The sequence below is a fragment of the Dama dama genome, chromosome 21 (assembly GCF_033118175.1).
Source record: "Dama dama isolate Ldn47 chromosome 21, ASM3311817v1, whole genome shotgun sequence".
NCBI classification, from domain to species: Eukaryota; Metazoa; Chordata; class Mammalia; order Artiodactyla; family Cervidae; genus Dama; species Dama dama.
Window position 1 is genome coordinate 61,574,412 of NC_083701.1, and position 12,742 is coordinate 61,587,153.

The following is a 12,742-nucleotide window of genomic DNA, read 5'->3' on the forward strand; positions in this document are numbered from 1 at the left end:
CACCAATGGACCACAGAGACTTTATCTGCCCTGTGTAGCTTCCAGGAAAAATAGATATCACCATGTATCACATGTACTTCCTGCCAGATCTCCGCATGTCCTCCTTGAATCACAGAGTTGAAGAACTTGGAAATACCTAGTTCAGTGCATGTCCGTTCCAGGTGAGAGAAGAAAGTGCCAGAGAGCTAAGTGATTTGCTCAAAGCCACTCTGATGGTATGTGGGGGCTGGGCTGGTACACGGATTCTTTGAGAGCTAGTTTTGTGCTCTGGTGGCGACCCTAGAGACTGAGAAAATCCAGGGTTTTCTTTCTTTTTTTTTTTTTTCTCTTAACTTCTGAGATAACAAGAGCTTTGTAGCAAATACACTTTCTTGATGTTGATTATCCCCCTAATTGATGCTCTGTGCGATTCAGCAGTTTAGCTGGGCTGGTGCCTGTACACGCTAGAGGATCAGAAGTGATCTGGGCTGTGTAGAAGCTGATGAGACTAGCAACGGTGACCCAGGGCGCTATATTGTTCAAAAACCCTAGCTTTCAGGGTTGGGGTGCCAACCTGAGAGTACTCTGGAGCCAGCTGGGATAGGCATGGAGCTCTGGGAATGAGCTGGGATGCCCCCGGGGTGGGCCAAGGAAGCAAACAGAATACAGAGTCTGCTATCTGAAGAGGGACCTGAGTGCAGAGATTTGGTGTAAAGCGCTCTGTTACAGGTTGAATTGTGTCCCTCAAGAATGTGTTGAAGTTACAAGCCCCCACCCCTGTGAATGGAGCCTTGTTTGGTAATAGAGTCTTTTTTTTTGGCTGCTTCCCCCCGCCCAGTTTTATTGAGAAATAATTGACATATAACATTGTGTAAATTTAAGGTGTACAACAAACACAGACACTTTGCCGACAAAGGTCCATCTAGTCAAAGCTATGGTTTTTCCAGTAGTCATGTACAGATGTGAGAGTTGGACCACAAAGAAGACTGAGCGCCAAAGAACTGATGCTTTTGAACTGTGGTGCTAGAGAAGACTCTTGAGAGGCCCTTGGACAGCAAGGAGATCCACCCAGTCCATCCTAAAGGAAATCAGTCCTGAATATTCATTGGAAGGACTGATGCTGAAGTGGAAGCTCCAATACTTTGGCCACCTGCTGTGAAGAGCTGATTCATTGGAAATGATGCTGGGAAAGATTGAAGGCAGGAAGGATGAGGTGGTTGGATGGCATCACTGATACAGTGGACATGAGTTTGAGCAAGCCCTGAGAGATGGTGTTAGACAGGGAAGCCTGGTGTGCCGCAGTCCACGGGGTCACAGAGAGTTGGACACGATTGAGCGACTGAACAACACCAAGGTGTACAATGTGTTGATTTGATAGATTTCTATATTGCAAACTGAGGTAATAAGACATTTTTGACCCTTATTTGTACAATTATTTGGAAATAGAATCATCAAATGGATAATCAAGATGCATTCATTGGAGGACACCCAATATGACTGGTTTCCTTATAAAAAGGGGAAATCTGGGTATGGAGAAAGACCCACTTCCACAGAGAACACCAGGTGAAATAAAGGTAGATATAGGATGGCATGGGAAATGCCCAAGAGATGCCAAAGAGTGCCAGCAAACCACCCCCAACAAGGAGAGCATCCTGGAACAGAGCCTCCCTCAGAATCCTCAGACAGAGCCACCTCCCTGACACCTCGATCATGGACTACTAGCCTCCAGAACTGAGGCAATAGACCTCTGTCATTTAAGTCACCCAGATTGTGGTACAGCTGACCCTTGAACAACACAGGTTTGAACTAGGTGGGATCCCTTTTACGTGGATTTGTTTGAAGAGCAAATATGGTATGAAACGATCCCCGTTGGTTGATCCTTGGATACAAAATGGCATGTACAGGAAGTTGACTATAAGATTTTGGATCCTGGAACCAATCTCCTCTGGGAACTGAGGCTCGACTATATTTGTTACATCAACCCTGCAAACTGGTGCAGGCTCCAGCGGGAAGTGGCCAAGGGGGAGCAGATTAGAGTGAGGGCTGCACGCTGCTTGAGAAATACCCAGCGTCCTAGAGGCGTCCCTGGGTGTTCACACATAAATAAAGAACATTGCGAGGGAAGGGGTGGAGGGATAAATTGGGAGATTGGGACTGACACGTACACACAACTATATATAAAATAAATAACTAATAAGGACCTACTGTATAGCACAGGGAACTCTTCTCAATATTCTACATTGACCAGTATGCGAAAACAACCTAAAAAAGAGGGGATATATGTATATGCATAACTGATTCACTTCACTGTACTGCAGAAACTAACACAATATTGTAAATCAAATATTCTCCAATTTAAAAAAAAAAATCAGTGGGCAAGCTCATGATTCTAGCCAAGTTCTCCTGCTGCTTCCAGATCTGGTCAGGGAGAGTCCCAGACCCTTTGAAAACCTGGATCTCCTCACCATCTCTGCCCACAGGGGCCCTGAACATCTCTGAAAATCAGAGATGTCTCCACTTTATTGGATTCGGAATCAATTCAAATTGCTGTCAGCTTGTCTTCCAGCTGTTAACTCCAGCCAGAGCATCATATATTTCCCATCAATAATTCAATTATATCAGCGATGGAGGCTCCAGGGTGTCCCTGGAGCCAGCGAGCACCATTCATTATTAAGTTCCAGCCTGGATGCCTTCTCCCTGACTCCTTCTCCCTTCCTCTCTCAGCCCTTCCTTTTTTTTTTTTAATATAAATTTTTTATTTTAATTGGAGGCTAATTACTTTACAATATTGTAGTGGTTTTGCCATACATTGACATGAATCCACCACGGGTGTACATGTGTCCCCCATCCCATCCCTCTGGGTCATCCCAGTGCACCAGTCCTGAGCACCCTGTCTCATGCATCAAACCTGTCAGCCCTTCCTTTTCATCTTCTTTTTCTGCTCCTTTCTCTGAGGCTGGTCCCCATCATCTGGTGTGGATACCTTTCAGATTTTTAACAGTTTCCCACATCTACATGCGGTCATGCAACACAAGCAGGGATGCAAAAGTCTAAGAGGAAAGATGTAGTTAAGAATTCTTTCAATTCTTCATCCCACTTAAAAAGGGTTTTGATTGTGTGTAGGAAAATTTATAAGCGTTTGCTCATTTGTTGCTCTTCCCCCCACCCAAGATCCTGGTGAATTGTTCAAACAGGGCATCTTGGCAGGGAAGCTGGGAAAAAGGACCACGGGGTTCCTTACGATGGCTCCTTCGCACCCACTTATTGCCTGGGAGCCACTGGTTTGGGGAGTGGTGGAGGAGAAGAGCGAGTCAGGTGAGTGGGCTGTGTAGCAGCCAGGGGAGAGGAGCAGAGTCAGGAGAAAGGGACCAGTTGAGGACTAGCTGCTTCCCGCCTGGCTCCTTGAGCAGGACAGAGCCTTTGTTAGGGGGTGAGGAGAAGCAGTGAAGCAACTGGCTTCAGCAGAGACGGTGAGGTTCTGGGCTCACCTCACACCAGATTAGTGGCTGAGACAAGCCCTGGGACAGCGTCTGTGACAAGGCCAGTCAGCAGTGGCAATGGTGAGACAGCTCTCAGTGGCAATGAACAAAAGTGAGAGGGATTTGGAACCTAAGGGGAGTAACACTGCACAGTTCATGGTGACTGCCACCAGCAGACAGTCTGGTCTGCGGGCACATATGGGCCCCTAGTAGAGAAGGGAATGGCAACCCACTCCAGTATCCTTGCCTGGAGAATCCCCACGGATAGAGGAGCCTGGTGGGCTACAGTCCATGGGTTTGAAAGAGTTGGACACAGCTATGTGACTAACACACCCCCCACACACACACACCCCCCCACACACACCCCACCCCCCACACACACCACACACACACAAACACACCTGAGCTCCTAGAAGTAACCGGGAGAGTGAAGCAGAGTGAGGGTCAGGGCAAGGCCTGTGGGTTTTCAGTCAGGCAGCTGGTGGTTCAGGGCCACTGCATTTTGGAGATGGATGTTAATCTGATCTCTTTGGAATTCACAGTCTGTGAAAGCCTGCAACGTGCAACTTAGAGCCTAAATATAGAGTGATAAAAAAAAATTGTTGGTCACTTTCAAATATTTATTATTCAGTGTTTGAATGATGAGACTAGGAAACAAAATGACCCAGGCTTTAATGGCTTAAAGCAACCGTGTTTATTTTGCTCATGATCTTGCAGGTCAGGAGTTTGAGGGAGGGTTCACGATCTCTGTTCTGCACAATGTTGTCTGGGGCAGCTGGAGGACCCAGTCCCGAGAGAGCTTTTCACTCTTGTGTCTGGCCCATTCGGTGCCCCTTGGTCTCTCTCTCCCCATGTAATGTCTCATCTTCCGGGTCCTGTGCACACAGCTTGACCTTACACCTTGGGCATCTCAGGGTAGCAGCATTTCTTACAGGGAGACTGGTTTCCATTCCATCTTCCAATGTAGAAGATGCCAAGCCAGTTAAGGGCTACAACAAGGACTGGCACCAGGTCATTTCCACTGTGTGGCCTTGATCAAAACAGGCACAGAGTCTTTCCAGGCAAAAGGAGTGGAGAAATAGACTCCACCATGTGATCAAGGACAGCAGGTTCTCATTGAAGAATAGCATGTGGAATAATCTGGCCGTTTTTGGAAAATTCAACATCCCACAATAACTATGTTATGTGTGAACATATAGTTAAAATTAATTTGAGAAAAATCATAGCTATCTCTATAATCAATATGCACATCTCGTGTCACATAGTATGCATCAATTCAACAGTCTTATTCACCCCAGACACCTTGGAGCAAGTCACCATCAGTGGTGAAAAGTGGTGGAAAGGACAGCTGGGATGCATTCTTTCATTTTCTAGAGGCCATGAGGAAGAGGGTCACAGCTATGACGTTCCTGATTGGCACCGCTAGGGGCAAGTGAGCTCTCTGGGTTCTCTTTACTAAGCCACTAATCTCATTTGTGAGGGCTCCACCCTTACTACCTAATGACCTCCCAAGGCTCTACCTCCTAATACCATCACCTTGGGGGTTAGGACTTCAACATATGAATTTTTGAGAGGACACAAACATTCAGACTCTTAAAGAGTCAAGACCCATAAGTCAAAAGTTTGGGGAGTGCAAAAATTTTGTCTGTGTGAAATGAGTAAACATAATGACTTTGGAAAACTCATGAAATCTATCAAAGACTCTCCCCCCTTCCAACTGCAACCCCCAAAGCAAAACAATAACCCCCCAAAAAACACTGTTCTCTAGTGGGTAACACTAATAGTCACTCATACAAGGCTCTTTCCTAGTGTTTAGGGTCTTTGCACTGGCTGTCACCTGACTTTGATTTTCCCTAGGAAGGATGTCAGTTGGGACGAAGGCAGAGTCCCATCACATTAAGTTCTTAGGGTCCTAGAAAGCTTGTTTTGGAAACATGGAGAGGTTGTTTTCTACTCATGCTCCCCTTGGAGAGATTTTAAACTACTCATTATTTTCCAGGCCTGCATGACCTAATGGGGAGATAGCTGTGTACAATTTTAAAATGTCTTCAGTGTTCTTAGGAAAGGCTACTTAATAATTATCCAACTACTTATTTTCCCTTTAATCTCTGTAATTACCTTTTTATACCAGAGGCAGCAGGAGGGCTGGTAGCCAAACAAGCCCAACAGGTGGAATAAATATAAGGATAAGAAGAAAAAATTAGCCAGTCAAAATGAGGCGGAGAGACAGGGTCAACACAGGGAGCTAAAAGCTGCCCCAGTCCGCAGAGGGAGGGGCCAGAAGGAAACATCAGGGAGCAGAGAGGTTAAGAAGGAATCTGACCCTTTTAGCAAAAAGTTCTCCAGAAAATGTGTACTTTCCTGTCTTAGTATGTGAACAGCACCGAAAATAATGGAATCACTGATGGTTGACTCATTCTTAGAAAACCTACACCAACCTGCAATTATACTCTCATTTGTGAACTCATTGGAAAAATGGCTTCCACCTCCACTGGTCTGAATATTGCATGAGACAAAATCTGGGTTAGGTTTGCTCACCATGGTAACCCCCGAGGCTAGCAAGATGCTCGGCACATGAAGCTCTTAGAATAGCTCCTGGTAAGTACCAATGAGTATAAAAATGTTGGCTATCGTAATTATTATTGCTCATAGAAGCTAGAAAATGGTTTTGGATAAATCTTTGATCTGAGTTTGCGATGCTTTGCTCTTTTTAAAAGAATTTAGCCTAAACTAACCAATAGTTTCTGAAAGTCATGCCGTTTTTAAAAAAAAAAAAAAAAAAAAAAACTTTTTACTTTGTGTTGAGGTATAGCTGATTAATGATGTTGTGATAGTTTCAGGTGAACAACAAAGGGACTCAGCCATACATATGCGTGCATCTCTTCTCCCCCAAACTCCCCTTCTATCCAAGTTGCCACTAACATTGATCAGAGTTCCCTGTGCTATACACTACATATTTATCCATTTTAAATATAGCAATGTCCATCCCAGACTCCCTAATTATCCCTTCCCCTATCCTTCCCCCTCTCCCTGGCAATCATAAATTCGTTCTCTAAGTCTGTGAGTCTCTTTCTGTTTCATAAGTTCATTTGTGCCCTTTCTTTTTAGATTCCACATATAAGGGATGTCATACAATATTTCTCCTTCTTTGTGAAAGTCTTGAGGCTTTAAATGCAATGAAATTATGACGCATAATTGCTGGCAGGGTCCAGCTTATCCTCACCCTTCCTACATCTGACATTGACACTGCCTGCTGACGAATAGCATCTGCAGGCTCAACCCCAGACACAGAGGTAACAGCCTCCCATGGACTTCTCGACCAGCCACGTGTGGATCCTCCAACCACATACCTGGCTCCCCAGGTTCCCTGAAAGCACTGACTTGTCCATTCATGCCAGATCAGCTTTGGCTGATTTTCCAGCCCTTCCTTTTAAACCTGCCTTTCTCAGTTTCTTCCACAATTGTGTAAGGTCTTATTCATATAACAAACCTGATTTTGTACCCACAGGGGTTCTGATTCCCTGATCAAATTCTGTTATGGTTATGGTAGGTAGCTGGTCTCCAGACCTGACCCCCAGTTAGCCACCGAGAACTCTGTGAAGTCTGGCTGGCCCTGTGGCTCTCTTAAATCAACAGAGACCACAGTGGAAGCAGCAAATAATCTCTTCTGGCCCTAGGATTCAAGAAGGCCTGGAGACTTTCACTTTGGCACTCACAGGACTGCCCCCCCCAGTCACATGTAAGAAGTCCTGCAGGACAGACCACGTGGGACAGCCTGGGGTGGGAGAAGCCCTGAGGCGATACGAGAGGGCGGCCCCCTATCTCAACATCCCTCTAGTCCAGACTCCCGGTCACCCTCACCAAAACCGGGGATGAGAGAGGGAGATGTGAGTGGCACCATCTTGGATATTCCTGCCCCAGCCAACATCTGACTCTAGAGGCAAGAGAACCTGAGTAAGACCAGCAGAAGAACTGACCATCTGAGCCCAACAAGCCACAGAAACAGGAAGAACAAGCAAATCATTGTTATAAAACTCTTTCTATTTTGACATAATTACAGACCTACAGATAAGATATGAAAACAGTATCAAAAAATCCCATATACCGTTCACCCAAATTGCCCAAATGTTAACATTCCATCTCCCTACCCTCCACCACTCTCAGCTGTTTGAAAGTAAAACGTGGTAACTCCCTGGGCTTGTGTTTAGTCGCTGTTGCGTCTGACTGTTTGTGACTGCATGGACTGTAGCCCACCAGGCCCCTTCATCCGTGGGGATTACCCAGGCAAGAATACTGGAGTGAGTTGCCATTTCCATCTCCATGGTAACTCTTTATCCCTGTGTAATTCAATGTGCATGTCTCTGAAAACGAGAAAATTCCTCTTTCATAAACAAGTTTAATTATTAAAACTGGAACATTGTATTTTATAACGCTATCTTGTAATCTACAGACCTGGCTCAAATTTTTCCAATTGTCCAAAACATGTCATTTATGGTAAAAGAAAATCTTGGATCACATATGGTATTCATTTGTCACATCTCTATAATCCCCTTTAACTTGTACCAGTTCCTGTGGCTTTCTTTGCCTTCCATGGTATTGACACTTTTGAAGAGTACTAGCCAGTTAGCTTGTAGGCTATCCTTCCATATGGGTTTCTGCTGTTTCCTCATGATTAGATTTAGCTTATACATTTTTGACAGGAAATACTCCGGAAGAGATGTTGTCTCTTTTTCATTGCTTCAGATCAGGAGATATTCCTTGTTGACTTGCCTCATTACCAGTGATGTTGAATTTGAACTTGGTTATGATGGTGTCTGACAGTTTTCTCAAAGTTACAGTTTTTTTTTCTTTGTTATTAATAGGTGTCTTATGTAGAGATTCTTTGAGACCATGTGAATATCCTGTTTCTCATGACACTTTAATCCACTAGCTTTAGTATCCATTGATGAGTCAATTGATGAATCAGTTATTACCATTATGATTGTCAAATGATAATTTTCTATCTTCATCATTCCTTCTGCGTTTGATGTATTCCATCGTAAGAGAGCTCTTCTCTCCCATTTATTTATTTTTATCAGTTTTTACTAATTTATTTGTATTTGGTTTAGTGGGTTATCATTTGCTCCTATCACGATTTATTCCAATGCTTGAGTTGTCCAAGATTTGGCCTTTAGGGGGCTCTTCGACTGGTTCTATATCCTTTCATATTTTCCATCATTCTTTGAATACTTCTATACTTTTTTGGCATAAGATGTTCCAGACTCACTTTGTCCTATCCCTGCCCCAGCCTTGAAATCAACCGTTTTCCTAAGAAGCCCTCTTGCTTTTTAGTGGGAAAGATTTAGAAACCAAGATCTGGATGCTAGACATGCTTGCTGCTACTGAAGTGCCATTGCTCTTTGTCCTTCTTAGTGGAAAGAAGTAAGAAATATATATATGTGTGTGTGAAAGTGAAAGTTGCTCAGTTGTCTCTGACTCTTTGTGACCCCATGGACTGTAGCCTGCCAGGCTCCTCTGTCCATGGAATTCTCTAGGCAAGAATGGGGAGTGATTCCCTTCTCCAAGGGATCTTCCTGACCCAGGGATCGAACCCAGGTCTCCTGCTTTGCAGGTGGATTCTTTACCATCTGAGCCACTAAGGAAGCCCATATATATGTATACACATGCACAAATACATATATATATGTGTATATATATATATGTGTATATGTGTATATATATATGAAGCTATATATATATATATAGCTTCACACTTTATATATCTACATCTATATTAAGTAAGTGAAGTTGCTCAGTCGTGTCCGACTCTTTGTGACGCTGTGGACTGTAGCCCACCAGGCTCCTCCATCCATGGGATTCTCCAGGCAAGAATACTGGAGTGGGTTGCCATTTCCTTCTCCAGGGGATCTTCCCGACCCAGGGATAGAACCCAGGTCTGCATTGCAGGCAGATGCTTTAACCTCTGAGCCACCTGGGAAGCCAATTCAAACCATGATCTCATATTATTGAGATACCTCTGATCCTTGCTGATATCTCTCATCCTTGCACTTTCTATATTGATAATTTCTTTTTCCAACAGTGAAAATCTGGACCCTATTATCCATGACATACTGACTTATCTTCATAACCCTACAATATATAAAAAGTCATTTCAAAACTGTTAAACCACACCTCCTCCCAGCTTTGCTTGGGAACCCCTTCCAAACCTCTGTTAATCTTCCCAGGCTCTCAGTTGTGGGTCCTTGACAATTATTTTGATCCCTGGTTGGGGAACTAAGATCCCATATGATGTGCTGCATGGCCCAAAAAATAGAAATAAAAAAACAAAATATGCTGAAGAATGATGCTGGCCTTGCTGCCATCCCCGCAGGTGGGACATCAGTGACTTCTCAAATTAAGGAGTTTGAAGAAAACTCCTTATTGCTGACTTGCTCGGGGGCGTGGAGCGCTGTAACCACCACGGCAGCAGCCCCACCGGCTGGTGAGTGGGCTTCAGAAAGATTGATCACAGACCCAGTAACCATTTCTCAGCATTTCAGACATTATTTAGGGAAGGAGGTGCTTATAATAAGAACAGAGTTTCCATCATAATCAAGATGAGGGCTGAGTCATTTTATTTGAATTTTCAAAGAGATGCAACCTTATTCGGTACTCCAGACTGGCTAGGCAGGGCATAACTCCTTACATAACGCCATGTCCGGTGAGAAACGGGGCCTGCCCATCCAAATTGGCCTCTGTAGCTAATTTCACAAGTGTCTCATGGGCAGAGCATGATGAGTGGGCATAATGAATTTCAATATTACAGAGAGATTTCCATGAAGTTACATTACAAATTAATAAGCTGAGACTGAATTTGAAGGGAATGATTATTAAAGTGCCTGCCTGGTCTATCTTCTGTGGCAGAGCTTTTTAACCTGAGGTTCAGGGATGCATTTCAGGGGATCCATGTTGCCCCAGATTTATGGTATTTTTATTTAGAGTTGTGCTTGTGCATTTCAAAACTATTTATCTATTTTTGGCTGCCTCAGGTCTTCGCTGGGGCACACAGGCTTCTCTCTAGTTGTGGCTCGAGGGTTCAGTGGTTGTGGCATAGGGGTTTAGTTGCCCTGCAGCACGTGGGATCTTGCTTCCCTGACCAGGGATCGAACCCATGTCCCCTTCACTGGAAGGTGGATTCTTAACCACTGGACCACCAGGGAAGTCCCTTTTTAAAAAGAGAATATTTATTTATATATAGGGTTGTGCTTGCGCATTTTTATGAGGAAAGAGTCTACAGTTTTCTTTAGATTCTCAGGGAGGCCCTTGATCCTCAAAGGTTAAGATTCTTGATCTCTTTCCACATCTCTGAGACTGGGCTTCCTGAGACAAGCCCTGTAGGAGCCCTCCAGCTGAAGGATGCCCTCCCATCGCGTGTTCAGATTTTAACATCCCCCCACCTCCTCCTGGAGAAGGCAATGGCACCCCACTCCAGTACTCTTGCCTGGAAAATCCCATGGATGGAGGAGCCTGGTGGGCTGCAGTCCATGGGGTCGCTAAGAGTCAGACACGACTGAGCGACTTCACTTTCACTTTTCACTTTCATGCATTGGAGAAGGAAATGGCAACCCACTCCAGGGTTCTTGCCTGGACAATCCCAGGGACGGGGGAGCCTGGTGGGCTGCCATCTACGGGGTCACACAGAGTCGGACACAACTGAAGTGACTTAGCAGCAGCAGCAGCCACCTCCTCCTCCCCAAATTCTGACAGGAAGCAGGACACTACCTGGCTGGAAAGTGCTATAACTATCCGAGCTCCCTCAATAGAAGTCTCTTTCCTCCTCACAAGGGAATATTTGAATGCAAGCAAGGGTGTATGAGGAGCTAAATGCCCTAATTTATTTCAAAGAGGAAATTAGTCCCAAATGAAATTATTTCCAACATTCCTCACACTTGGTTATGACAGACTTGAGAATCAATGCTCAGCTAAACAGTGAGATGTTCTTTGGAAGAACAATAAAAAATAAGAGTTTGAATTATGCAGTATTTGTGACCTGATGAGCCTGTGAGCCCCTGGGGCAGATTTCCTGGGAGCCAATTTTGGCTCTACTGCATTCCAGCAGGTACAGTCTTGGAAGATTACTTTACCTCCCTAGGTCTCAGTTTCCTCATCTGTAAAATGGGGATGATAATAATAGCACTGAATTTGTAGGGTTGTTTGTGAAGATTTAATAAGTTTATAGTTTCCAAATCCTTAGAACAGTATTCAACATGCAATAAAGAGCCCATAGACAACTACGGTTCTTATCTTCACCATCAGTTTGAGCACTGATGCCTTTTGATGCTCTTAATAGTCAAATTTATCAGCTAGAGTCAGTTGATTGCTTGTGTAGACCCAAACTTTGCATCTACTTTGCTTTCAATTGCTGTGTTAGAGTTTCATTAAATGGTCGATAGGTTTGATGAATCATTTCAGGAAGCATTTACGGCAGGGAGTGGATGGGCTTGCTTCTTTGGGAAACCCAGTTTAGTCCTGAAACTGTGCATTTCTGTGTGTGTGTGCTCAGTTATGGCAGATCTTTGTGACCCTACGAACTGTAGCCTGCCAGGCTCCTCTCTCCATGGAATTTTCCAGACAAGTAATACTGTAGTGCATTGCCATTTCCTTCTCCAGGAGATCGTTCCAACCCAGGGATTGAACCTATGTCTCTTGCGTCTCCTGCATTGGCAGAGGGACTCTTTACCACTTGCACCACCTGGGAAGCCCTAGAGTATTTCTGCCTGCCTGCAAAAATCCAGATCACATGATGGTGAAAAACAGTAATGATCCTGGTGACCGCTTACTAAGGGCTTTCTATTTTGTAAGGACTCTACAGATATTATTACACTTATTTTTCATCATAATTCTATATGATCAGCCTGATGTACCATTTTACAGATGAGAAAATTGAGACTCAGAAAGGTTGAATGCTTTTCACAAGGTCACACAGCTGATGGATACACAAATGGACTGACTTCAAAGCCCACACTCTCCCTTCTAGATTTGGCTTCCTCCTGTTTTCACAATTACCAATCAACGAGATGAGAATAATTTCATGATGCCTCCTAATGCTCTTTTATTAGCAATGCAGCTTGCTTCAAGGGGGTCTGTCTGGGAAAAGGCCCAGCAGATGTGACCCATCGATTTCTTCATCCGGGCACCTCTCAAATTCAGTGTGTGTAAGCCTAGCCTTACTTCCCCACACTCCTTGTTCTATGCATGTCCGTCCTAATTCCTCCACCTTCTGTAGCCTTGGTCCTACTGACTAG